At 37.9% G+C, this 25491-nt stretch overlaps 1 long non-coding RNA gene across 1 annotated transcript in view; it reads right to left on the bottom strand.

Moving 5' to 3' along the window:
* The window catches only part of LOC129524535 (uncharacterized), a 179990-nt gene extending 155890 nt beyond the window's left edge, over positions 1 to 24100 (bottom strand). Inside the window, exons 1-2 of the long non-coding RNA XR_010130428.1 lie at positions 24002 to 24100; positions 18532 to 18605 (exon numbers count right to left, since the gene is read on the bottom strand). This is a non-coding gene — a long non-coding RNA (uncharacterized lncRNA). The remainder of the gene's footprint in view (positions 1 to 18531; positions 18606 to 24001) is intronic.
* Positions 24101 to 25491: the final 1391 nt, after the last annotated feature.

Consider the following 25491-nt stretch of genomic DNA (forward strand, 5'->3'; position numbering starts at 1 on the left):
TATTAGAATGGCTATTAACAATAAGACAAAAGAAAACAAGTGTTGGGAGGATGTGAAGAAAAGGGCTACTTTGCACACTGTAATGGGAATATAAATTCATACAGCCATAAGGCAAGCAATATAAAGGTTCATCAAAAATTGAAAAAGCAGAACTACCATATGATCCAGCAGTCAGCATTACTGGGTATACATCCAAAAGAAAGGAAATCAGTATGTCCAGAAGAGAACATAGCCCTGACAGTGCCTTGATTTTAGCTCTGGGAGACCCATGCCGCATTTCTGAACTATAGACGATGAAATAATAAATGCATGCTGTTTTAAGATAATGAATTTACGGTAATTTGTTATGGCAATAATAGGAAATCAATGCAACACCTCTGAGAATTTTTTTATACATAATCTCTAGTGTAGCATCTGTATCTGCACCTTCTCCGGTCTAATGCATGAATATTCCATGTGGGTAAGATTGGCTTAATCACTTTAGCATCTTTCAACCTAAATATGTGGTACATTTGTTTGTTTGTTTGAGCCTTTTGCTTTTTAGTCTGTAGTTAATATTTTAGCTTGTGAATCTAATTTTCATACTTTTGATATCATACTTTGGTGTTTACATATCAATTCCCACTGTGAACTTTGAAATGGCCAAGTATATGTTTCATTCAGCTAGTGCATGGCATATGAAAGAAACTTCAAATATATGTGGAAACTGTCAGGCCTCTAAGCCCAAGCTAAGCCATCATAAACCCTGTGACCTGCACATACACATCCAGATGGCCGGTTCCTGCCTTAACTGATGACATTCCACCACAAAAGAAGTGAAAATGGCCTGTTTCTGCCTTAACTGATGACACTATCTTGTGAAATTCTTTCTCCTGGCTCTTCCTGGCTCAAAAGCTCTCCTACTGAGCACCTTGCGACCCCCACTCCTCCAACCAGAGAACAACCCCCCTTTTTCCTTTACCTACCCAAATCCTATAAAACGGCCCCACTCCTATCTCCCTTTGCTGACTCCCTTTTCAGACTAAGCCTGCCTGCACCCAGGTGAAATAAACAGCCTTGTTGCTCACACAAAGCCTGTTTGGTGGTCTCTTCACATGGACGCACATGAAATTTGGTGCTATGACTCAGATGGGGGGACCTACCTTGGGAGATCAATCCCCTGTCCTCCTGCTCTTTGCTCCATGAGAAAGATCCACATACGTCCTCAGGTCCTCAGACCGACCAGCCAAAGAAACATCTCACCAATTTCAAATCTGGTAAGTAGCCTCTTTTTACTCTTTTCTCCAACCTCCCTCACTATCCCTCAACCTTTTTCTCCCTTCAATCTTGGCACCACACTTCAGTCTCTCCCTTCTCTTAATTTCAATTCCTTTCATTTTCTGGTAGAGGCAAAGGAGACACGTTTTATCCATGGACCCAAAACTCCGGCGCCGGTCACGGACTAGGGAAGGCAGCCTTCCCTTGGTGTTTAATCACTTCAGGGACACCTCTCTGATTATTCACCCAGGTTTCAGAGGTGTCAGACCACACAGGGACACCTGCCTTGGTCCTTCACCCTTAGCGGCAAGTCCCACTTTTCTGGGGGAGAGGCAGGAACCCCGACCTCTTATCTCTGCACCCTGATCCCTTATTTCCACGCCCCGACCTCTTATCTCTGTGCCCCGATCCCTTATTTCCACACCCTGACCTCTCATCTCTGTGCCCCGATCCCTTATTTCCATACCCTGACCTCTTATCTCCACGCCCCGACCCCTTCTCTGCTTTTTTTGGAGGGCAAGAACTCCCCACCCCTTCTCCGTGTCTCTACTCTTTTTTCTCTGGGCTTGCCTCCTTCACTATGGGCAACCTTCCACCTTCCATTCCTCCTTCTTCTCCCTTAGCCTGTGTTCTTAAGAACTTAAAACCTCTTCAACTCTCACCTGACCTAAACTCTAAGCATCTTATTTTCTTCTGCAATGCCGCCTGACCCCAATACAAACTCGACAGTAGTTCCAAATAGCCAGAAAACAGCACTTTCAATTTTTCCATTCTACAAGATCTAAATAATTCTTGTTGTGAAATGGGCAAATGGTCTGAGGTGCCTGACATCCAGGTGTTATTTTACACATCGGTCCCTCCGTAGTCTCTGTTCCCAATGCAGCTCATCCCAAATCTTCCTTCTTTCCCTCCCACCTGTCCCCTCAGTCCCAACCCCAAGCATCACTGAGTCTTTCTAATCTTCCTTTTCTACAGACCCATCTAACCTCTCCCCTCCTCACCAGGCTGAGCTAGATCCCAATTCTTCCTCAGCCTCCCCTCCTCCCACCCGGTCTGGCTTACAGTTTCGTTCCATGACTAGCCCTCCCCCACCTGTCCAGCAATATCCTCTTAAAAAGGTAGCTGGAGCTAAAGGCCTAGCCAAGGTTAATGCTCCTTTTTCTTTATCCCAAATCAGATAGCGTTTAGGCTCTTTTTCATCAAATATAAAAACCTAGCCCAGTTCTTGGCTCGTTTGGCAGCAACACTGAGATGCTTTACAGCCCTAGACTCTAAAAGGTCAAAAAACCGTCTTATTCTCAGTATATATTTTATTACCCAATCTGCTCCCGACATTAAATAAAACTCCCAAAATTAAATTCCAGCCCTCAAATCCCACAATAGGACTTAATTAACCTCACCTTCAAGGTGTACAATTCCTTGCCTCCACTGTGAGACAAACCCCAGTCACATCTCCAGCACACAGGAACTTCCAAACGCCTAAATCATAGTGGCCAAGTGTTCCTCCAGGCCCACCTCCCCCAGGAGCTTGCTACAAGTGCCAGAAATCTGGCCACCAGGCCAAGGAATGCCTGCAGCCTGGGATTCCTCCTAAGCTGTGTCCCATCTGTGCAGGACCCCAGTGAAAATCAGACTGTTCAGTTTACCTCTGGGAGGGCTCTGGCAGCCACTCCCAGAGCCCCTGAACTCTGGCCCAAGGCTCTCTGACTACTTCCCAGATCTTCTCAGCTTAGCAGCTGAAGACTGATGCTGCCTGATCACCTCAGAAGCCCCCAGACGACCATCACAGATGCCGAGCTTCGGGTAACTCTCACAGTGGAGGGTAAGTCCGTCCCCTTCTTAATCAATACGGAGGCTACCCACCCCACATTACCTTCTTTTCAAGGGCCTGTTTCCCTTGCCTCCATAACTGTTGTGGGTATTGACGGCCAGGCTTCTAAACCTCTTAAAACTCCCCAACTCTGGTGCCAACTTAGAAAACACTCTTTTTGCACCTTTTTTAATTATCCCCACCTGCCCAGTTCCCTTATTAGGCAGAGACACTTTAACTAAATTATCTGCTTCCCTGACTACTCCTGGGTTACAGCCACACCTCATTGCCACCTTTTCCCCAAGTTCAAAGCCTCCTTCACATCCTCCCCTTGTATCTCCCCACCTTAACCCACAAGTATAAGACACCTCTACTCCCTCCTTAGTGACTCATCATGCACCCCTTACCATCCCATTAAAACCTAATCACTCTTACCCTGCTCAATGTCAATATCCCATCCCACAGCACACTTTAAAAGGATTAGAGCCTGTTATCACTCGCCTGTTACAGCATGGCCTTTTAAAGCCTATAAACTCCCCTTACAATTTCCCCATTTTACCTGTCCTAAAACCAGAGAAGACTTACAGGTTAGTTCAGGATCTGCGCCTTATCAACCAAATTGTTTTGCCTATCCACCCTCTGGTGCCAAACCCATATACTCTCCTATCCTCAATACCTCCCTCTACAACCCATTATTCTGTTCTGGATCTCAAAAATGCTTTCTTTACTATTCCTCTGCACCCTTCATCCCAGCCTGTCTTTCACTTGGAGTGACCCTGACACCCATTAGGCTCAGTAAATTACCTGAGCTGTACTGCCGCAAGGCTTCACAGACAACCCCCTTTACTTCAGTAAAGCCCAAGTTTCATCCTCATCTGTTACCTATCTCAGCATAATTCTCATAAAAACACACGTGCTCTCCCTGCTGATCATGTCCAGCTAATCTCCCAAACCTCAATCCCTTACAAAGCAACAACTCTTTTCCTTCCTAGGCATGGTTAATGCGGTCAGAATTCTTACACAAGAGCTGGGACCGCACCCTGTAGCCTTTCTGTCCAAACAACTTGACCTTACTGTTTTAGGCTGGCCATCTTGTATCTGTGCAGCAGCTCCTGCCACCCTAGTACTTTTAGAGGCCCTTAAAATCACAAACTATGCTCAACTCACTCTCTACAGCTCTCATAATTTCCAAAATCTATTTTCTTCCTCACACCTGACGCATATACTTTCTGCTCCCCGGCTCCTTCAGCTGTACTCACTCTTTTCTGAGTCTCCCACAATTACAATTGTTCCTGGCCCGGACTTCAATCCAGCCTCCCACATTATTCCAGATACCACACCTGACCCTCATGACTGCATCTCTCTGATCCACCTGACGTTCACCCCATTTCCTTCTTCCCTGTTTCTCACCCTGATCACACTTGGTTTATTGATGGCAGTTCCACCAGGCCTAATCACCACACACCAGCAAAGGCAGGCTATGCTATAGTACAAGCCACTAGCCCGCCTCTTAGAACCTCTCATTTCCTTTCCATCGTGGAAATATATCCTCAAGGAAATAACTTCTCAGTGTTCCATCTGCTATTCTACCACTCCTCAGGGATTATTCAGGCCCCCTCCCTTCCCTACACATCAAGCTCAGGGATTTGTCCCCACCAAGGACTGGCAAATTTGCTATTCTACTTCTCAGGGATTATTCAGGCCCCTCCCTTCCCTACACATCAAGCTCAGGGATTTGCCCCCGCCCAGGACTGGCAAATTAGCTTTACTCAACATGCCCTGAGTTAGGAAACTAAAATACCTCTTGGTCTAGGTAGACACTTTCACTGGATAGGTAGAGGACTTTCCCACAGTGTCTAAGAAGGCCACCATGGTCATTTCTTCCCTTCTGTCAGACATAATTCCTCGGTTTGGCCTTCCCACCTCTATACAGTCCGATAGCAGACTGGCCTTTATTAGTCAAATCAGCCAAGTATTTTTTCAGGCTCTTAGTATTCAGTGAAACCTTTATATCCCTTACAGTCCTCAATCTTCAGGAAAGAACAGAATAATGGTCTTTTAAAACACACCTCACTAAGCTTAGCCACCAACTTAAACAGGACTGGACAATACTTTTACCACTTTCCCTTCTCAGAATTCAGGCCTGTCCTCAGAATGCTAAAAGGTACAGCCCATTTGAGCTCCTGTATAGATGCTCCTTTTTATTAGGCCCCAGTCTCATTCCAGACACTAGACCAACTTGGACTGTGCCCCAAAAAACTTGCCATCTCTACTATCTTCTGTCTAGTCATACTCATATTCACTGTTCTCAACTACTCATACCTGCCCTGCTCTTGTTTACACTGCCGGTTTACACTGTTTCTCCAAGCCATCACAGCTGATATCTCCTGGTGCTATCCCCAAATCGCCACTCTTAACTCTTGAAGTAAATAAATAATCTTTGCTGGCAAGGCTATACTGAACCTTCTTAGGCACCCTTTACTTAAATGTCCTAGGTCCTCCCAATTATTAGTCCTTTAATACCTGTTTTTCTCCTTCTCTTATCCCATTTAGTTTTTCAATTCATACAAAACTGTATCCAGGCCATCACCAATACTTCTAAATGACAAATGTTTCTTCTAACAACCCCATAATACCACCCCTTACCACAAAATCTTCCTTCAGTTTAATCTCTCCCACTCTAGGTTCCCACGCCACCCCTAATCCCACTGGAAGCAGCCCTGAGAAACATTGCCCATTAACTCTCCATACCACCCCCAAAATGTTCAGCATCCCAACACTTTACCACTATTTCATTTTATTTTTCTTATTAATATAAGAAGACAGGAATGTCAGGCCTCTGAGCCCAAGCTAAGCCATCATATCCCCTGTGACCTGCACATACACATCCAGATGGCCAGTTCCTGCCTTAACTGATGACATTCCACCACAAAAGAAGTGAAAATGGCCTGCTCCTGCCTTAACTGATGACATTCCACCACAAAAGAAGTGAAAATGGCCTGTTCCTGCCTTAACTGATGACATTATCTTGTGAAATTCCTTCTCCTGGCTCATCCTGGCTCAAAAGCTCCCCTACTGAGAAACTTGTGACCCCCACTCCTCCAACCAAAGAACAACCCCCCTTTTTCCTTTACCTATCCAAATCCTATAAAACGGCCCCACCCCATCTCCCTTCCCTGACTCTGTTTTCGGACTCAGCCCACCTGCACCCAGGTGAAATAAACAGCCTGTTGCTCACACAAAGCCTGTTTGGTGGTCTCTTCACATGGAAGCGCATGAAAGAAATGGAAGGGAAGGGAAGGAAAGGGAAGGGGAGGGGAGGGGAGGGGAGGGGAGGAGGGGGGGAAGGGAGGAAGGGAGGAATGGAGGAAGGGAAGGAGGGAAGGAGGGAGGGAAGGAAAGAAGGAAGGGAGGAAGGAAGGGAGGGAGGGAGTGATGGAGGGAGGGAAGACAGGATATGAAGCTAAGACATGAGAAACATCACGATAGTAAATATATAACAAAGTTCAAGTTTACAGCTTCACACAAAGAACAACGCCTGCCTAGTCAAAAGTAGGCTTTTAAAAAATATTTGCTGAAAAATGGTCCACATTTGTTTAAGTAGGTTTTGTTGTTGTTGTTGTTGTTGTTAAATGAAAGCATATCAAGTTTTCTTGAGTCTATTTGACCAGCATATTTAGGAGTACTGTATATTTTATCATTGAGCCTTTAACATTTTACAAGTAAATAATGGATTTTGGTCAAAGATTCTAAAGGAATGTGTACAGTCAGGAAATAAGATAACATTATGAAATTTGCAAACATTTTAGCTCTTGTAAAGACAGATTGCACTTTGCTCCTATTTCAAAACAGACTTGCAATTTTATGTTGAAAGTTGGAAAAATCACCAAGGGATTGACAATTTTACCATGAAAATTCCAATATAGTATGAATCATATGATCCTCCAAAATTGCCCAAGAAATTGTTTCTTGCCCTTTAGAAGTTTTAGTATCATTGGCAATGACTGTGCCAAACCATTTTTAAATGCAGTGCCTGAACTCCTGCCTCTTAACTCTAGGACAGATACTGATAAAATACTTCAGGTAATTTAGTTCATAGGAGATTATTGTACCAAATTTTTCTGCTGCTTGAATTTTTCCTGTTAGACTCACCTCTCCGTAGGTGAGTTGTTGTTGTTGTTTTATTGAGCATGCAAAACTGATATGCTCCTTTAAAGGGCTGACATTTTTTACCAATTATCTTACAACCAAGTCTGTACTCATCTGGCTTTTGCTAAAACAGAGCTGTTTATCTACAAGCTGCAACTATATTTTCCTTTCCTAGTGATTAAAACTTTGACAGCCATATGCTCATTCTTGTGTAAGTCATATCCTTTTGGGTTTTAGCCTTAGTCTTCACTGCTATTGGCAAACAAAAGGAAATGCTTCTAATATGTAGGGCTCCCCTCTAGCGAAACCTATAAACACAAATGGGACACTCAGTTCTAAAGGTGGATTTAGTTTTAAATTACCTTTCCAAAGTAGGTAAATCTCCAGGCTCCCTCTCTGATTGATCTGCCAAGCCAGTCACTTTGTTAGCATTAGGATGGCTTGAATTTGAGAACTACAGATGGTGAAGGCATATAAACTTCGTGGTGGGAAAATCAGGTTTCAATGAAGATTCCTAACCAGCATACACTATTAAATGAATTCTTCATTTGCTTTTTGATAATAGGTACTACATGCAACTTAAATGATTTACTGTAGGAAATCTAGTCCTAGTTATAGTTGCCAATCCTGGCCTGTTCAGCAGTTATGAACACTAAGACAGAAAAACTATTTCTTTCTAAGTGGGTCAGAGAGCTAAATACTACTAATGAGTTGAACATACGGTATTTTCTATTAATAATTTATTTTATCACTGCAGTTCCTTTAGTCATTTTACATATCCGTCCTAGTTTCCATTTTACCACTATATTTATTAATATAATACAAGAATAATTATGTCCATTTTCTTTTGTTTATACGTCATGTTTTCCTGATCTCACTGTCTCTCATTCAAGCAGAAATGTGCTATTGATCCTGCAATCTTTAAATACTGGTCTTTCACACAAAATGAAAAAGAAATTTCTCCTTTTTTCTCCATTTTACTGTATCACTTTATTCTCTAAACTGGCCCCTCTTAGCATCTATGATCTTTAAAATTAGCACAAGACTTGTTTTCATTTATTACAATGGAACTATGAAAATCAATGTAGTCTGGTTAGTTGAGATTATTTATATTTCCTCATAAAACCATTATCCTTTAATGTGCATATCTGTTTTCTCAAAGTTTAAAGCCGGTCACACTGGGATCTGGATATTTGCCATTATGGACATACTAGAGCATCACCAGTTATTTGAGAAAGTCAGTGATCTTATTGGATGAAGAAAACATTCTTTATTTACTTGTTATTACTTTTAACAAAATTAAATCCCTATTAAAGAGAGAAATTCATTGTAAGAAAAATTTATTTTTTCACCAAGTTGATGTTCACTATTAGCTACAAATCATGCTTCCCACAGTGGATTGCATTTGGGAGAGAGGGAGGCAGAGAGGTCTGTATGTATGCTGCACAATTGTTGAAAGAACCAAACACTTAAAAATTATTGTACCCCAGATGCACAATCCCACAAACTCATGGGATAAATAAATACCTAAACCATTTAGTAAGCCTACACAACAGCCATGTATTTCTTAAAATTAAATAAAGCACCTTTTAAGTTTCCAGAGTAAAACACACCCATTTTTGGAACTCTAAAATTTATATATAATAGTGTATCATTTAATCATCACAAAACCCTAAGAGTTGGGTACTATCATATTCCCGTTTTATTTATGGGTAAACTAAAGTCCAAAGAATGAAAAATTAGCCCTAAGTACAAAAGCCATAACTGGTAGCGTCATTGAGCCTGAATTGTTATCACATTGTTTATCATGTTGGTTAAGAGAGCAAACAAAAGATATTTTGTCAGTGTAAATTTCCCTTTTAACTTGGATTGTTATATTATCCATAGTGCCTTATATCTCCCCACTTAATCACTCTCTTCTCCATCCCCTTTCTTTAAACTCCAAGTTTGTAGATGACAAACTAGACGAATAACCTTTTCTCAATGCTGATGATAAATCCCAATCATAGCAGTTGCCTGGTGGAGGATTGCAAAGAGAAATAATAGGCCTGAGCTCTCTTTCCTGAAATTAAGCCCGTTTTCTTTTTCCAAATTAACTTGGACATACAGAGAGGAAGGCATGGCCTTAGGCATTCCATAGTACACATTACCAGACACAGTAACTATACCAACATGGTGAAATGAGCACCTAGGGAAGATAACTAGATGTATAAAGATTGCAAGGACTATTAAAGAAAGACAAACTCAATAAACTGTCTGAACACTGGAATGGATGGATCAATAATGTAAAATAACTGTAATACTTTAGAAGATAAGGAAATATATTAGTAACATAAGAACAAGAAATCTGAAAAGTAAACTGGTGGAAATGATAAACATAATAACTGATCAAAGAAGATGATACACTTAAGAATAAATATGTGAATTAGAAGATGACATTAAAAATTCCAGAAGGCAGAAGAAAAATATAAAAAGAGGGAAGCTATAAAATCAAAGCTAAAATATATGAAAAACAGAAGTAGAAATGATATTCTGATATCAGAAATTTTGCTATAAAAAGACTCACATTGAAAACATTCTTGCTAGAAAAGCTCAAGTAAGATAAAAGAATGATGTCATCAGGATTCTTAGTATCCCAAACATAACAATAATCATGAACAGTGAAATCAAGGAATGCGGAATAGGTGGCCATGCTATGTGCCTCCCTAACACCTCATACAAAGCTCTGTCAAGTGACTTACCATTCTGTTTTGCTATAATCTGCTCATGTACATGTTTCCTCTGGTAGTCAGTAATACCGCTTAGAAAAACAAGTGTGAAATTATTTTACTTTTGTATTCTAAATTTTCATGATATATCACAAGTCCTGGCATACAATGGCCATTCTCTATATTCAGGCGAAATGGAACTGAGCTGATTTTTACCTACCTCTTTCAATTCTATCATTCATTTACTTGATCTTTTGTGGTCTTCTGGTTTTCAGACCTCAGAACTTAGTTGACTTCAGATAGCTGTTTTACAATCTAGCTAGCTAGCTGTTTAACTGTCCTGCAATTGGTCCAGTGCTGCCCCATTCTCTGACCAGTCTGCCTGGTCTTCTGACCCGTTATATTGCCTGGTGGAGACAAATAGAAACATGGGATAGACAATTCTATTCTCCATCCTGTTCTTAAGTGCCTATGCTGGCACTGATATTTAGAAAAGTGTTAAGTTTTAGGTGGGATAGAGAGAAGAATGAAAGGAATGATAGAATGAGAAACACTACCATACACACTGTACAAAGTATTGAGGGAAATGTGCTGTCAGACAGCCTTAGAAATAAAACAGTCCCTTCCTTATGTAGTCTTGTCACCAAAATAGAATACACGTGCACACCTGAAGAAACTTTTTTGGGAGACAAATTAGATGAAAGTCTAGCCTATTCTCTGATTTTCTTGCCTTGCCTATTTAAATGTTTAGTAGTTTCCCTTGCTGTTGATTAGGAGATAGATGTAGAATTATCTCTGCAGTTAACTTTGTGTTTGAAGTTCTCACATTACTACCATCTTTCTGAGCCAATTAAGCGTACCTTTATCATGCCTCCTGATGAGGTTATTCAGTATGTGCTAAATGGTTTAATTAAAATCTGTCCTGTTTCCCTAATGCCCATTTGGAGGAATACCTTTCTCAAAATAGCAATTAAATATATAATAATCCATATAATCCATTACTTGGGAAGAAAAAAGAATCACTGAGTGTCTCTGAAAGATAAACAAGTAGGCTTTCAATGATCTCATTTAAAATCTTACTTTACAAATATGTAATGGCATTTCCTTCTTTATTTCTAACTGTATTAGTCAAACTTATCATACGGTCTTAGAAATTTTGATATCTCATAATGGAAATTATCTTGTGACTATTATTAGAGTGACAGGGAAATACATAGTTACAAATACAGTGATGTTGCCAATAGGAAAGATCTATGGTATGGTAGGGAGAGTGTAGGCTTTACAGCTGAGTCCTCACTAAGTCTACCATTACTTAGGCACTCTGCCAACCTCTTTATAAATGGTCTTGCAAATTCTTATGAAGTTTAATATTATTCCCATTTTATCAATGATGGCAGTGAGTCCTTGAGAGGTTTCGTAATTTCCCCCAAATCACTCTGCTATTAAGTAGTGGGACAGAATTTGAGCCCAGGCTTGCCTGACTCAAAATCTGTATGCTCCATAAATGTTCCCTTCCTTCCTTTGTGGCAGAAACTAATACAGAATGCAATACCTAACATGAATTCACAAACCAAGTTGATCTATTACATGTCACATATTCCAATATTTGTCTAAACTTTACCTTACTTCTTTTTTCTAAAATCTGAATTTAAATCTCTGCTCTTCCACTAACTAGTGATATGACCTTATGCTAGTAATACCCCTACTTTGGACCTCAGGTATGGTGGGATTTTCCTAACTTTATAGTGTAAGATGCCTTCTTTAGGAGACAATACAGGAGTCAGAACATGCCTATGGTTGCTTATAGAAATCAACACTATGTCTGAGGCCTAGAGCCTATATAGAAGAGGAAGTTGAAGTCAGTAAGCTAGACAATGGGCCCTAACCTAAGGGATAAAAGACATGAGCTATTATGATTGAGGTAAATTGCTGAGATATTCAATCCTTACATTGTTGTGCACTTAGCCAAATTCTTAGCTTTCATTCCTTAAACAGGCCCTGACACAAGGTGGTTTCACATACTTTACAGAGTCCAATACATCCCAGCTTCAGTTGGCCCTCTCTAATCATGCCTAATGTAGACTGGCAGAACAGCACTCATGAATCCTAAATAGCTAAACATTTCTGCTAGATCCATTATGTAGGGAACAGAAGACTTAATTCTCCAGTCCGGACTCTCATGCATTTTCTGCCAACAATAAATTCACTCTAAATGAAAAGAAAACATTAAATTTTAAACCTATGAATATCTTTAAATGGTGAAGATACACACCAGAATTGAGTTGTCTTTGTACTTACTAAGTCTATTCAGTGATTGAAAATCATTTCAAAATGGTGTTCTAAATTCAATGACTCATTTACAATTGTTCTGGGAATCTCTACTTTTGGCTATTTCTTCTGTGGCTAATAAAGCAATTTTTGAATATAGTAGCCTAAAATTCTCTCCACATAGAAAGAAGACGCTTAGATTTGCTGGTTCAAATTATGCTGGACTTCTAGAAATGCATTTTTAACAGGCTTGGTTTACAAAGGGAATTGCTGTTAATCCCAGAGCACATTTGTTTTCCCAAAATAGCATCATTTAAATCAAGAATCAGGAGCATAATGAAAAACAGAGAGAAGTGGGATAGAAGATGCTGCTTAGGAATATGTCTTGAACAACATATGTTTGCTTATATAGGATATGTCTGATGTGGATTTAGAATCACTAAGGCAGAGATTGAATTTACAAAAGCCAGGGCATAAGGAAGGAAACATAACCAGGAATCTACTTGAAAAGGTTATTGGAACAAGTTCACTACATGTAACAGAAAAATGGAAAGGAAGACAGTATTTGAAGTGGTAGATAGGATTCAACCAGGCTCACATAGAATTCTCTCAGAAAACTAAATGAAAGGAACCTCTCAATGATAAAAACAGCTCCTTTCACTCAACTCTGCTTCTATGGGCATATCAAGGCAATAGAATCTCTCACACCAAACTCCCACTTGCTTTTCATCTTTGTTTTAGTTTTCTGACATTTTCAACAGTAGCCCATGTGCTCCAGCCCTGTACTATGGTCTGCTTCAGGGTAACACAGCCATGTTGGAGCATGAGTAGTAATTAGAATTGTTCAATTGTTCACTCTTTTTTTTTTTTGAGATGGTGTCTCGCTCTGTCGCCAGGCTGGAGTGCAGTGGCATGATCTCAGCTCACTGCAACCTCCGCCTCCTGGGTTATAACGATTATCTTGCCTTAGCCTCCAGAGTAGCTGGGACTATAGGCACCCACCACCACGCATGGCTAATTTTTTTTTTTTTTTTTTTTTAGTAGAGATGGAGTTTCACCATGTTGGCCAGGATGGTCTTGATCACTTGACCTTGTGATCCGTCCACCTCAGCCTCCCAAAGTGCTGGGGTTACAGAGGTGAGCCACCACGCCCAGCCTGTTCACTCTTTTTTAAAGCACTAACTAACAAGTCTCCTTAAAAGTTACTGAAAACGCTTTCTTTATTCCCAACCACCAGTGTTTCTGAACAACTGTATTGCTGGGTGCGATTAGAAATCAGATAATCATCCTGAAAAAGGATTGCACTTATTCCATATTTTAACATTTCTCCCCCATTCTAAATTGTTAATTATGAATTTCAAGCATTAAAAGAAAAAGCCTTGCAGCCTGTACAGAAACTCTTAAAGAGATTGTTTTCAGAAAAGTGCCAAAAGTACCTCATCTTCTCCCATAAAAGCCAGAGAAGATGATGACAGTCCAGCTGCTTGGTAAGGATTGCTCACCCTTTATGGGCTCCCAGAAGCTTCTATGCAACATAAAGAAATTCATATTTTTATTGCCTCATATTCTCTCAGCATGAAGAAGAATTTACATTTCTTAATTGGATTTCTTTCTCTCAGCACAAGAAATTGCAACAATCTCACTAGACTCCATTGCTTAACAGCCCCAAGAAGCAGTTGTATAACTTATTTATAAGGCAGGGTGTAGGGCAAAGTTTTTCAGTAAAGTTCAAGGACTACTTACATCAAGATTCCTTAAAATGCATTGTAAAAATCCAGAGTCTTAGCCTATGCTCCAGAGCTACTGAAGTAGACTCTCTAAATGTGAGACTCTGAAATCTGTGTTTAGAAAAGCTCTATATGATTTTTATTTATTCATAAATTTGATAATTACCAATTTAACAGAAATGACAGATTTTGGAACACATCTGGGAAAGTCTTTATTTAACTGTTTCCCCTACCTCCACACCCCACTGGGGCTGATCGGTATGAAATGGTAACGTACACCTGTGCTATTTAAGTTGTAAGGGTACTACTATTTGAAAGGACGCAGAATTTATGTAGTTAAAAGAATCCTCAACTTTTTAATCCATGAAGGAAACTCGGAGAGTCTTCTAAGCTTATTTTTCTATGTTACAGATGGAGTATTTTCGCTACAACTTTGAATTCTGGAGGCACACTCTTATGCCTTAAAATATACTGTAAAATGAAACCTGCCCCATTTCAAAGTGCCTGTGAAGATGGGCATTGTTGTTCAGGGTCTATAATCATGTATCTGTGTCATGGTTCTGGGATGTAGTAATAGAGTCAGAGCTTAGTTGTTGATTTGGAAGTTCAGGTTAGCACTTTTGTTTATGAAAGCACAACTATGGGAGATTGCGAAAAGCATGGTGGGCCAATCTTACTGTAATTCTTGCTCTATAAGCTGTTTAGGTTCTTGTATTTGTACGAAATAATTGTATAGTTATTAAAAGTATTAAATTGCTAAGCTGGAAACTCCTAGCTCCTCCCTGTTGATAACTACCTCATCTACTACAGGGAACTGAGCTGATTGAGAAGCAAAAAAAAAGAAAAGAAAAAAAAAAGAAAAGAAAATGAGAAAATGTGTGTGTCTCTCAGTTAATTCTAATCCTAAGTGTAGAGTATATAGTCTCCATTTGCTGTATGAAAAAACAGAGAGGTTTTCGAAAGGGAATACTTTTTCCATAGTTATATGTGACCAAGATAAAATTTGAGCTAAATTCTAAACTGACTAGCTCTAAAGGTTGTGCTTTCTCCAAAGGAACAGAAGAAAAACAAATGCCAGAAAAGAAGGGAAAGACGCAGAGGAGCAGTTATAAGAGAGGGAACAAACAACCAAATAAGTTTCCGTGGTAGGCTTTATTGAAATTAGGAAATTTCTAAGAGAAATTATTGTGGTGACCCCCAAAGCACAGAATAGGGGCTACAGTGCATGAGGCGATATAGTTTGTCTGTAAAATGTGTTGTGATCATGCCTGTAAGAATCTGCTATTTCCTAAGAAAGAGTACAGCTCTGGTATTTCATTCTGGCATTAACCCCACAGAGCTACAGTGACTTATCAGCGTGCCTTTATCCATTAGTATAACAGAGGGAACAAAAATATCCGCTAGCCATTCATTTCTGCAAACAGAGCTCAAGTGTTTTGCAACAAAGTTATTTTCCTATGCTTATGCCAGCTAGAGACGTTTTGACTCCTATCACAACATTGTCACTAAATCTTTTCAGTTAACCGTTTCTTCTTTCTCTTGGATAAAAATAAGTTACAGTGCCTAAAAAGTAGAATTATCCTTTAAAATGTAAGTCTCCAAATAGTTTGAATCTTTATACACAGAAATTTTCATTATGAAATGTAAAGGATTCTGAAATTAGCCATCAGAGCCTATGATTGTTTTCCCCATTTTTAAATTCAGAAATTCACGTGACTGTTCCATATTTTATTAAAATTTTAGCTGCTTAAATCTTTTTTCTTTAGGTTTTGAGAGGCAGGTGCAATGGAGCGGGCGTGCAGGAGGTTGTATAATAATTGCAACCAAAAGAAAAAAGATGCGTGAGTTAGACTCATTGGTAGCTGAAAAACATTAACAGCCAGAAAATTTCCTTCTCAAGCTTTAAATAAATATTTTATGAAATGTCAATAAAATTTTTCTAAAGATTAGATCTTGCTTCCTAAGAACCTTCTTGGTGTCTATGAGTGGAGTATTTATATTGACAACTCTCAAACTATAATGAAATGTATGTCACCAGTAGTAGCCAACTTAAAATTGGGCACTCCAAAAATAACCTGATTTAGTGAAATTTCAGTTACGGTCAGGCCCATGGGCAGGGTGAGTATGAAAGCCACTGCTTTGGGACAAAATGATTATATAATGGGCTGTTTAGGAGCTACCTTAAAAGGAAACATATCCTTCTATTGCAATGGGATATTTCTGAGTTCTCTGCACCCCTAACGCTCTTCTTGTTGCATTATTAGCTATGTGAGGAAATCATAAAGGGGATAAATAAGGGAGTTGGTGGGGGACAGGAATCTATTACCTCATACTCCAAAAACACTATGGCTCACTTACATTGGTTATATATGAAATTTGAACAACATAACATCTTTTAAAAAGTAGTTCCACTAGGTGGAGGGAGATGGGTGAACAAATAGGATCAATGTTGAAAACTTTCTGTCTACAGCACTATTGAATTAACACTTTCCCAACATTCTAGACACCTCACATCAAATAGTGGAGTTTCTATCCATTTGACTCATACATTGCTAAGTAGCAATAGCTTTCTTAAAATGTCCATTTGTTCAAGTCAGTCTTTTCCTTAGAAATCTAAATGAATTTTCATATAACTCTCTTAAAATTAGTATTATTTTCTCCCTATCATATACACACACACTCAATATTTTACTATACCCAGCACTTTGGGAGGCCGAGGCAGGCGGATCACGAGGTCAGGAGATCCAGACCATCCTGGCTAACACGGTGAAACCCCGTCTCTGCTAACAACAATACAAAAAATTAGCCAGGTGTGGTGGCGGGCGCCTGTAGTCCCAGCTACTCGGGAAGCTGAGGCAGGAGAATGGGGTGAACCTGGGAGGCTAAGCTTGTAGTGAGCCGAGATAGGGCCACTGCACTCCAGCATGGGCGACAGAGCAAGACTCTGTCATAAATAAATAAATAAATAAATTTTACTATAAAAGAAGACATTCCTGTATGTGTATGCTAACATCAACTGATACTATTATTTGCACCTTGTCCACTTGAAATACTTTCCTATTATCACCAAACTCACTTTCAAATTCCTTTGTAAAGTACTGAAGAGAAAATTTAGAAAAGGGTATGAGAAAGCAATTCACATAAGAAAATAAACAGGTAATATAACTGAAGTAGTATCTATATTTGTGAGTCACAAAAATGAACTAGAAATCACAATGAGATATTATTCACCTACCAATTTACACAAATAAGAAGATAGAAATAAAAGCATCGGCCGGGTGCGTTGCTCACACCTGTAATCCCAGCACTTTGGGAGGCCTAGGCGGGTGGATCACAAGGTCAGGAGATCAAGATCATCCTGGCGAACACAGTGAAGCCCCGTCTCTACTAAAAATACAAAAATTAGCTGGGCGTGGTGGCGGGTGCCTGTAGTCCCAGCTACTAGGGAGGCTGAGGCAGGAGAATGGTGCTAACCCGGGAGGCGGAGCTTGCAGTGAGCCAAGATGGCACCACTGCACTCCAGCCTGGGCTACAGAGTGAGACTCCGTCTCAAAAAAAAAAAAAAAAAAAAAAGAAAAGAAAAGAAGTAAAAGCATCAATTTCACCACAAAAATTAATTTGGAGGATAAAGTATAATATGAGAACCCACTGGCATGATAATAATCCAGGAATTATACAGACTTCCCCCCGTTAAAAGCAATGCTAACCTAGGTCATGTGTACCAATTTGCAAAGGTAAAATCTTGCTCTCTGAGGGCAGCTGTCTTCTAAGACAAAAAGGGTGGAACTATTCGGAGCATGTCTAATTGATTTTTTCCAAATTTATTAATCAGAGTGAATCACTCCATCTTCTCTGGTAGATAGTGAATAGAAGAGCAGAGAGAGGCAAGGAGTATAGCACATGGAAGACCACATTCACCTTGAAAGAAATATCAGGACTGAGGACAAGAATTCCTCTCCATACCTTCTCCCCACCCCCTCACCCTGCCAAATTCCAGTACAAAATAGTTTCACTAGCTGGTCTATCATAGCTTTGGAAAATCCAATAGTAGAGATTCAGTTATTTGAATAGAGTTTCTTTTTTAATAACAAATGACCCCAGGAGGCAAAATACCAATAAATCCTATAACCTTTAGTATGTTATCAGAAACTAAAGTAGCCTTGAGAAAAGGAGAGATCAGACTGGAAAAAGGAAAAGGGACTCAGAAACTTAGTTATCTCAGATATAAAAATTAGGTAGTTGAACTCCTTGAAATACAGGGCTCCATCCAATACTATGTACCAATTGTGGGATAACTAGAAGTAAATACAGAGTTAAAACTGTAGTCTCAATTGTTGTCGGTAATAACAGCAGAGATTGCAACCTAAAGGGAATGTGCAGCACGATCAGATGCACACAATCTATTTTCCACTTCTCTAGTGTGTCTCAGCTTGTTAAGGTTAAATACAGAATTTTTTTTCTATTTTGCTTTATCTGTCAGTATAAGATAATTAAAAAGAAGTGAACTTCCTTCATCCATTTATCTTGGATGGCATGCACACTTTATTCTGTTATCACCCAAAACATAAAACCTAGAGAAAATGCAAATTAAAATTTTTATAAATGTACATACCACATAGTTTTATAGACATCTATGTTCCACTCTTAAGCCAGGGTCAAAGTAGAATTCTCTTTGGTCTCTCTTCCCTTAGAGGAACAGAAAATAAAAGACCGAGAAAACAGACTGTGATGGAGGATTCATTATAAGCCGAAACCTGAATCACCATAATTACACACAGTTCATAAGTGCAAATCGTACCCATCTCTTGGCAGATTAAAAAGCCAAGTGATGAGTAATATTGCTGAGCTAAACATGCCTGTTTCATAAGCCACTCAAATCAACACTCCTGTTATCCCTTGACACACAGGCAAAAATTGTATCTGTAAGCCTAATAAAATCTCATTTGTTTTACCTGAAGGTCCTATGAACCACCTGGTGCCTCTCTTTGCACTTCTTTTTCTCTATTAACTTATGCTTTGTAGAAATTAAGGCTTTAATCTGATAATTCCTTCCACTAGCTTTTAATTATTAGGTCAATGTGTGAATTTGAAGCAAGCAGTCCAATATGAAACTATTAAGAAAAAAGTTGAAAATACTGAATGATATTAGAAATTCTAGACAGTAAAATTTAGACAATAATTAGTCTTCTGATTTTTCCTAATGACAGTTTGTAGGAAATACAGGTTGAGCATCTCTAATCCAAAAGTTCAAAATTTGAAATGCTCCAAAATCTAAACTTTTTGATTGCTGACATGATGCCACAAGTGGAAAATTCCACACTTGATTTCATATGACAAGTCTCAGTCAAAACACAGACAGAACTTTGTTTTAGGTACAAAGTTATGTAAAATATTATATAAAATTATCTTCAGTTTTGTGTATACAGTGTATATTAAACATAAATGAATTTTGTGTTTAGACTTGTGTCCCATCCTTAAGATGTCTCATTATGCATATGCAAATAAATATTCCTGAATCTGAAAAAAAAATCTGAAATCTGAAACACTTTTGGTTCCAAGCATTTTGCATATGAGATAGTCAGTCTATACTGTACAATCCTAGGTTATATTCACAAAAGAGTTGTTCACAACAGTCTCAACTTTTGATTAGAAAGTTGTTATTACAGTAGCTAAAGCTATAAACTTTTTAGCACATCAATATGGTAACTACTACACATAAATATAGTTTATTTTTAGCTTTAAGTTTAATGACTTCTCTTTAAAAAAAGCTAATAATCAAATACAATGTATGTTTTCAAATTTAAAATATTCTTGCTTAAGAGTAAGATTTAAGCTTAGTGATGAGAAAAAACCTGAGACGTTTCTTGAGATATAAATATTGTAGCCTTTAATTATTAAGTGTTTTCAGAAGCAAAAATTAGCAGCCAACTATTTGCTAATAAAGACTTAAGTAACTTGTACTTTAAATACCTTACTGGTAAGCTTACATCCTTTTTCTTGAGGAAATCAACCATACTAAGAAAAAAACCTCACAGAAAGTTTTGTAAGTCAAGTAAAGGTTTGATCTTAACACAGGCTCAATTATGATGCCTCCACTGAAATTTGTTCAAGTGTGGCAGAATATGACAAAAATATTCCCAGTTTCTGTCAATGTATGAGCAGAGAAAGAAAAATGTCTGTTGTTTGTCAAGTCACTAAAATTTCATGCTCCCTATTTTGTTCTTTTTATTTTTTCATTCTATGCTGCTCTCTCTCATCTGAGATTAGTGCCCTTATAAAAAGAGATAGGAGAGGGCTTGCTTCTTTTGGCTTTCCTCCATGTGGGAATATAAGGGAAAAGCAGCCATCTGCAAACCAGGAAGCCAGCCTTCACCAGACACTAGATCTACTGACACCTTCATCTTGGACTTCCCAGCCTCCAGAACTGTGGGGTCACATAAGCTACCCAATGTATGGTGTATCTGTTTTAGCTGCTCAATCTAACACACACGGAGGAAAGCAGACAGGACACAAGCCCTCTCATATCTCTTTTTATAAGGGCATGAATCTCATTCCTAGGGTTCCACCCTCATGTCCTAATTACCTCCCAAAGGCTCCACCTATAAATACCATCATTTTAATGATTAAACTCCAACATATTAACTTGATTTGGGGGTAAGGGTATGCAGATATTCAATCCATAGCATCCTGCGACCTCCTCTTCTCTAACCCTCCACCAACCCTTGACAATCATGAGGAAACTGACACAAACTATAAAACTATATGCTTATATTTTTTCTATCCCCAACTATTGCTGGATCATTTTCTATTACATCTTTGCCTTATTACCTTCCAGAATATGAGTTTATCCTCAGAGAGCTCATTGCTTCCTGAGACTGTTCAATTATGATTTAGACAACACTAATTACATTTCTTTTTAAAAAGATTTTTTCTGGTGTTGAACCAAAATCTTCATCCCTTAATTTTCCTCCATGGGTTCTAGTTCTGCCACCTGTTTTCTACATAGCAACTCTTTCAAAATATTAAGCTTCAGATTTCACATGCTTCTGAGTTATTTGACTTTTCTCCATAACAAGTATCAACAGTTGTTTACGCCATTTCTCATATAAAGCACTCCTTGTAACTGAGGAACACTGTGGCTTCTACCCAAGGAGGAGAAACTATGCATATTTGAGGTGGTGAAGAAACTGAAACTGAGTGTGAGAAATCCAGTTGATATAATAATCCTGAAAAAACATTAATGTTAAAAGCATGCGATCAAAAAAGATATTCTTAGGCAATTTTCTTTGAAGTCCATGTAGATTTCTTGCTTTTTTGAAAGCATTTAAAAGCAGAGAATGTAATGAAAACACCTGGTTTCAAATGCCAGCTCCACAAGAGCATAGGTTTGTGATGTTAGGCCAACTTCTCTACTTCTCTGAGTATCATTATCTAAAAGTAGGGGAAAAGAGTCATTAATTTGAAGTTAAATGAGATAATATTAATACATTTAAAGTGCTTTAGTCAGTGGTGAGCTCATAATAATTCACTACATATTAGTTATGTTTTTATATTCACTGGAAAACAATCAATAGATTTCTGTAAAGTTGATGGATTGCAAAATGGGGAGGAGGGAATCTACAGATTTCATCCTTTTAACTGGGAAAGATATTTAATACTGAGAATGGTAATAAATATGTTCCCAAATTTTAAAATTAGAATTTTTTGCTAATACCTGAAGATAATTACCATTTATTAGCATCTTTTGGAAAGCCTGGAAAAGGAGCAGTTTGACAAATGAATTTAAATGACTTATTTGGAATTCTAATTTCTGATTATTATAAAGATGGTTTTGAGGTAGTAGCTGCCAAAGATGGGACCACAAGTTAGTAGTGGTGAAACTAATACTATTTTCCTGAAACAAAATTGTAAAATACATTATCAGAGAATAAAGCAGTAAAAGCTGATGGTTGAAATGTGAAAATCTAAACTTCTGATTACTGAAATAGCCAGTAGCATCCAAGTTTAAATTACCACTAAGTATATTTTAAAGTGCATTTATATTTATTTATATATCTATATAATATGTAAAGTATTATATTTAAGGTATATTTACATATAATATATAAAATTTATATTTACATGTAAAAACAAATTTGTGAGTTTATATATATAAATAAAAAAGTAAAAATAATGGAATAATTGAGTATTAGAATATTTCATATTTACTTTATGCATATAGCAAGTTATAAACACCCTGTGTTTTTAATTTATCCACTTCTATTAGATTTTTAGAGAGTTCATGTGTCTGTGAAGAATTTTACTCCCAATGCACTGGTTTAATAATTGCATGGATAAATCCTAAATGAACTGATAACCACATATTCGTTGTGCAATTACTATATACTATGTGCTGTCCAATGGACATTATATAAATCATCTCATTTAACTATCTCAACCACCATGAGATATAATTAAAATTGCCTGTTTTAACAAATTAGGATCAAAAGAGAAACCACAACTCTCTGAGAATGAATAATTTACCCAAGACTTGGAGCCGAAAGGGTCAAATTTGAATTCAGGTCTGTCCGAGTCTGAAACCTCTGACTTATCATAGGTTTGGTATGGGTATTTTAATGAGAAGGAAGTAAAACCATGAATATTTGCATGACCTAGAAAATTATTATCTGGTTCAGGTCCCACTTTTTCATGATGTAACAATGTATGACTTTCAATTTTGTTGGGAACATTTTGAAACTCTTGTGATATTTCAAAGTTTTACCATAGAAAATATTGACAAGAATGCATTCCATAGGTGCTTTCCAAAGAGTTCAAAGTATCTTGCCAGAGCCTCCTTATCTGTGTTTATATGCGTTTTGTGTGTTCTAAGAAAAAGTGCTTTCTCTACAATGCAAAATACATAAGATCCATAAAATGACTTTATTAAGGAGAAAAGGAGACAATACCGTGCCTGATACCGTCCTGGTTCCCCTGCTTCACTACAAACTTTATTTTTACCAGATGGTGCTGTATTTTCTTTTTCTTTATAAAAGAGGCTACTTGAAAAATTATATTTCAGACCGTGCACTCCACTCTGTTAAATGGATAGTCACTGTTATGTCAAAAACAGACAAAAAGTTAATTTGGGTTTCCTAGGCTGTAGAGAATTTTAGGAGTCTCTCTCACAAATAGGGTCTCTTTTTTCATGTTATACTCTACTTCTGTTTGAAACTCTGATTACAGTAATATTAGATATCATTTTTAAATCTTGTTTTAAAAGTCTAAAATTGCTAAAACTGAAATCATGTACTGTTCAATGTATCATGTTATCCCACGAGGGTGGCTATTTGGAAGGTAAGTGTTTTAACTTACGTGGCATATTTTCAGGCTACATAATCACCCTAATATGATAGTCTGATTAGAAATATTTGGAGTGTATGCTTTCTGGTTACCAGATGATCATTAGAAACTACATGACTCTTTTTTCTTAATATGTTGACTTTAGAGAAGCCATTTCTTTTACATCTGAAAAACATCTTTCCTTCTATTTTAACTTAATTCATCTAAGGTTTACCCATACAATTATTATATACATGCAATAATTTCATGGATAAATCCTAGAAAAACTAGTAATGAAACATTTTCTGTAGACTTGTAGGGTGCCAGTTTACTTAGAATGTGTGTTACATAAATCATTCCATTTAATCTTTTCGACAACTGTAAGGTATAATATTGCCCCATTTCACAAATGAGGAATGAATGAGAAACAGCATTTGAGACTTTGTGGATTATAATTTTCTCAGTCTAATAATAAATTATCAATAACATTGTATTTAAAACTAAAAACACATAATAGTTTATTTTAAAAAGAGAGAGAGAGATGGTTTAAAATAGTACATAATGTAGATTCCATGAATTGAATTAATTAATTCAACCTATGCTTTTTGAGCAAGCACTCCAAGTCCTTTTGTGGCATACCAGTCACCCTGAAGCTGAGATTATAATTTCTTTACACTTAACATTTATAGGACCTAGCATCCTTATCTCAGTTTCCTTGTCTGATCTATAGCTTCTCATTTGGGAAGTTCTCTGTTGCTGTTTACCTCCTTAGAGTGTTTACTCCTGTTTTTGCATTTCACACCTCCAGATTCTCCTGTAAATCCTCTAAGATGTGTCTGGTTTCCTGTCTCAATCAAACAGCCAAGTAGTCAGCACCAAAAACTCCTTGGTGCAGAAACTGTGAACAAGAAAAGGAAACTGAGTTATAGATCAAACTATTTGTGATCTGATCCATCCATCCTGCCATGAATGGAAACTTGTGCCATTTTCATTTGCTCAGGACTGCTGTGTAAAATTCAGACACTTCTAAAGGAAGTAGAAAAAAATAAACTAAAACTCTACCATGTTCCACCTCAACTCAACTGCTGATTAATGTAGTTATCCCTGTGAATTGCATGCACACTGATTATGTTTCCTATATAACACGGGGTGGAAGATCTACTAGATTAGAAGATGGCCATGTGCATTGGGACAAGCATGTAAATAACTGTCTGATCACTGGTCCATAATGTGAGCATGGTGTTCCCTTTTCTCATCTTAAATTCCTTGAAATTATGCATTACACTCCTGCCTTCTGCTTCATCCCAGTGTGAAATAACCTAACTGGAAAAGAGAATCTAGTAATAATCAAGTGCTTGGAGGTCAGCGGCTTAGCAGTGAAGATGATGTGAAATCAGTTGATAGTGTCTGAGTTCCTGAGCTGTGAAGTTAATTTTTTAATACCATTTCTAGTTAAATGGGAGCAGAGTTCTTCCTTTACAGGCTCTGTTAGATCTGAAAACAACAGTGAAGCTTTCTATCCAACCAAATAAATATTTAAAAGGCACTTACTATGTGTGATTTGGTTTGAATACCAAAAATAGCTAATATTTATTTCAGGTAGTATCTTCCAGGTACCATATTAGAAACTTTACATGCATTATCACAGATAAGGAAACTAAGCTTTACAGAGGTTAAGTAACATGTCCAAGTAACATAGCTGGCAAGTGGCAGAACCAAAATTTGAACATAGAACTGTTTCTTTTCAAGACATGCTCCTTAACTGCTACCCTAATACTGTTTTCCTGAAAACTAACTACCTCTAACGTTGTGCTATCTGCCTACAAGCTCATTTTCAATGAAAGAGATGGATAGGTACAGACATAGAAGCAAGCAATCCATTAATGAAGACAGCAAATTATAGATGCAAACAAACTTTAAGACAAAATAAGCAAAGTAAAATCCAAAAGAGATGAAGGAAAGGATAATTGCAAATGATAAAGTTATATTCATTCTGCATTACAAGGAGCCAGAAAAAGTTGTTCCACATACTCATAGTTTCCTTTGTCTTTTTAAGCTATTATTTTCCTCATCTTGCAAGAACTCCTATCTGTTATAGACATGCCAATTATCTCTCCGTATTTGGTTTTCTTCACCAGAAAAAGATACTTGGATGTTTTAGTTTGACACAAGACTATCTGGAATAGAGGCTCAATTTCAATGTGAATCAATTCTGGCTTATAGAATGTAAAAAGAAATATGTGCACAATTTATA

This window comes from Gorilla gorilla, chromosome 13 (assembly GCF_029281585.2).
Source record: "Gorilla gorilla gorilla isolate KB3781 chromosome 13, NHGRI_mGorGor1-v2.1_pri, whole genome shotgun sequence".
Lineage (NCBI taxonomy): Eukaryota > Metazoa > Chordata > Mammalia > Primates > Hominidae > Gorilla > Gorilla gorilla.